The sequence below is a fragment of the Trichosurus vulpecula genome, chromosome 3 (assembly GCF_011100635.1).
Source record: "Trichosurus vulpecula isolate mTriVul1 chromosome 3, mTriVul1.pri, whole genome shotgun sequence".
NCBI lineage: Eukaryota > Metazoa > Chordata > Mammalia > Diprotodontia > Phalangeridae > Trichosurus > Trichosurus vulpecula.
Window position 1 is genome coordinate 328,156,251 of NC_050575.1, and position 3,978 is coordinate 328,160,228.

Below are 3,978 nucleotides of genomic sequence, written 5' to 3' on the forward strand. Positions count from 1 at the left end.
ACCTGCAACCACATGTAGCCCTCTAGGTCCTCAAGTGTGGCCCTTTGACAAATCCTTGTTCTGTGAAGTTTGGATTTGGTCTAAGGGCCGCACTTGAGGACCTAGAGGGCCACATATGGCCTCAAGGCCATATGTTCACCACCCCTGGAAGGTGCATTACAGAACCAAATACTGAGTTGTGTGGCATACACTGGGAATTCTATAGTAGGGATTCACAGATAGGGAGGGTCTTGTGGGCCAAATTCATTCCAGAAGAGAAAGGACTTGACTGCAAAGAATTGCTAGGATATGGATAACCAGAAGAGGGGTGCTTAATATTGCTTAATCGTTTCTCCTAATCACCTGGTGGGCAGCTAGGTGGCACAGTGGGTAGAGCACTGGGCTTTCCTCTTCCTGAGCTTAAATCTGGCCTCAGATACTTGCTAGTTGTGTGACTTTGGGCAAGTCACTTAACCTCATTTGCTTCAGTTTCCCCGTCGCTAAAAATGAGCTGGAGAAAGAAATGGCAAACGATTCTATTATTTTGCTAAGAAAATCCCAGAATTGGGTCATGAAGCACTGGACATGACTGTAATAACTGAACAGCAAAAATAACTTGGTGGGGTTGTGGACTAGCTTGAAGGAGTGTGTGGGATGCATGGAGAAAGGGGAGTGGCATCTGACCTCTAAATTAAAGAAATGCCTTTCCCTCTTTTGAAAAATCCCAATAAAACTCCATATTATTCTGTTTATTTTCAAGCAGGAGAGTTAAATGAGGTTTGAGGTGTCTGAATGAGCTAGCGAGCCAGACTGACAACTCTGAAAACTCCAGGGTTTAAAATGTTTAGTCTGCCTGATCCCCCAGGTCCTGTTAGGTTCAGCCTCTGATAGATCTGACTCAGTTATCCCTCTTTTGTGAGCTGTGGGAAGTCCTGTGAGCTTGACACATGGGAAGTTCAGCTCTGAGGCCCCCAAGTCAGTTCCCTCTGAAGTTCAAGGGAGTGGAATCGGGACTGGAATTATCTTAAAGGTCTCAGAGAGCCTAAGCTAAGCCTGGGAACTCGGTGCAGGCTATAGGCTGGAATGCACCTCCCCCTTTCTGCATTTGCCTGTCCAGCTTTTTGTGCCTCTGAAGAACTACAGGTTACCAATGGGTGTTGGCCTTCTGACTCATGATCCTTGTTCACTTGAACTGAATGGAATGCTGTGGTCTCTCTGTATTTAGGAGGTGCCATGGGGTGAGTACATATAATTACTGTGTCATTTTGTAATCTATATCAGTAATGGAAAGGGATAGATCAGGAGAGTCCCTGATCAATTTGAGGAGTTAGTCAATCACCTTGGTGAGAGTGCAGGGCATAGGTCTTTGTTCAGGGACATCCAACGGACACCTCCCCACGGAGTTTGGGTAAGCCCACGCTGAGTTTCAGAGACTATTTTCTTTCTGATAAACTGACTGAGATCTCTCCATGGTCTGAGAAAAGAAGCTGGTTGAAATCTCTTGGGTTTGCTTTCCATCTTTGAAAGACAAACTGGAGAATAGTAGCATAGATATATATCAGGAGATGGCAGTGGCCATGTTCTGTTTCCTTCCCACCTCTAAGGAATAAATAATGGTGATTTGTAACAGAAATACATAGAGAATGTATGTGTTTGCTCTGGTGACCTGAGAAAGGAGTTCTTTCACCTCAAGCTCCTGGTTGCCTTCTGCTTGTTTTTTTTTTTTGCATTTTTCCCCTGAGCACAGTTCAGAGACTGGAGAACTTCTGGTAGATTTCCCCAGCTAAAGATATAGTAACAGGCAGGGCAGTGGGATTTTGTGCAGAAACATATGGCAGAGGCAGACATATGCATAATCCTTCGATCTGAAGCTGAGACTTTCCCAGTTTTAATTAGAGTTCTCAGATTGAATCCATTGAAGGCAATTTCCTGATGCAAACATTACTCTTCAAGAAGGGAGAAGATTCTCTACCTAGTTCCTATGCAGTGTCCTACGTAGAGGCCATAATCAGTGAATTACTTAAAGTGTAGCAGCTTTGAAAGTGCATTTATCATCTGGGGCAAATTTAAAACACAAAGTGGTACCACAAGCCTTGGCAGGAGGTAGGAGGGTAGAGGGGTGGTATATGATTCTGTGGAGGAGAGAGGTTTCACCAGAATGTCAATCCCCATGTTCAAGGGGGCGCTGACGGGCCATCTGAGTGCTTTATAGATTACTGTTTCTATTCAATAGCTTTTGTGAGTCCTCTGTATCTGTATCTTTTGCATTTCCTGTGGACTGAAATAAAAGCTGTCCTATACCCAATGTGCATTTGGTACCTTAGGTGCTTGTGAAGGAGCTATGAACCCCTTTGGATCACATTTAGGGAAACCTAGACATGAGCTATTTCATGAGTGTATTAAGATTTTTCAGATGGGGGAAATGAGCTCACAAGAAAAACTGACCTTTTGGTCAGTCCCTCAGGAAGGAAGGAAAGAAAATTAGCATTTATTAAGTGCCTTCTATGTGCCAGGCACTATGCTAATCATTTTATAAATATCTCAATTGATCCTCACAACAACTCTGTGAGGTAGGGGCTATTATTATCCCCATTTTACAGTTGAGAAAAATGAGGCAGACAGAAGCTAAGTGATTTGCTCAGGGTTGTGTAGTTAACAAAAATCTGAGGCTAGATTTCAACTCAGGTTTTCCTGACTCTAGATCCACTTGCATTGGATGTAGTCTACATGAATCCAGAGTCTTAGAGGTGGTATGGGGGGTGCAGTACTGTTTTTGTCCAACAATTATGAAGTACACACCATGAAATAGGTGTTGAAATATAACTGTCTATCCGTATCTTGCCCAGGGAGAGGGACAACATCGTTGGGGATGCTGAGTGAATACCCTGGGGCCCCCTGAACTTGCATTGCTGTTTACTCCTAGCCTGAAAATAATAATAGTAACTCTTCATAGTCATGTAGAGCTTTACTGCTAAAAGCACTCCCCTCACAACCTCTCTGAGTCTTAATATTTACACTCCTTGACTCAAAGAGTTGTTAAAATTACTTGAACAAGGTTACCCAGCTAGCAAGTGGCAAAGCTGGTGCTTAACCCTGGTCTTTTGACATCTTGTCCAGCACTCTGTCCTTTACACCCTTATATCATGTTGTAGCTTTAGCTACTGAGCAAAGTAATAAAGTAAATAGTAATAAATAAATAAATAAATAAATAAATAAATAAAATAAATAAATAAATAAATAAATAAAGTAAAAAGTAATAAAATCTGTGGTTAGTTCTCAGTTTTTCTGAATCTCTGTTTGGCACCTCTAGAAACTCAGCCACTCTCATTCATAATCCCTAGCAGCTTGGATTTGGGAGATGTTCTATCCTCAGGTGCTAGGGTCTCCTCAAAACGATAACTCCAAGTTCTGTTCTCTACAGTTCTCAAGAATCTGCATTGCCCTTCTTCTGAGACTCGGACAAGGAAGGACCTCACTAGATCACACCATTAGCACCCCACTCCTCCCATCCCCCAGCACACACACTTGTGCATTGGGGGAGGCAGGGTGATAGAGTGGAACAAGAGGTGTTATCTTACCCTATTAGATTGTGAGCTTCTTGAGGGCAGGTGCTGTCTTGTTTTTCTGTCTATATACCCAGCACTTAGCACAATAATTTACACATAGGACTTTGCTTTTTCCTTCCTTCCTTCCTTCCTTCCTTCCTTCCTTCCTTCCTTCCTTCCTTCCTTCCTTCCTTCCTTCCTTCCTTCCTTCTTTCCTTCCCTCCTCCCTTCTTTCCTCCCTTCCCTCCCTCTTTTCTTCCTTCCTCTCTTCCTTCTTTCCTTCTCTTCCCTTCTTTCCTCCTTTCATTTCTTCTTTTCTCCCTCCCTTCCTTTTTTCCTCCTTTCCTTCCTCCCTTCCCTCCCTCTTTCCTTCCTTCCCTCCCTCCCTCTTCTTTTCTTCTTTCCTCCCTCCTTTCCTTCTTTCCTCATTTCCTTTCTTCTTTCCTTCTTCACT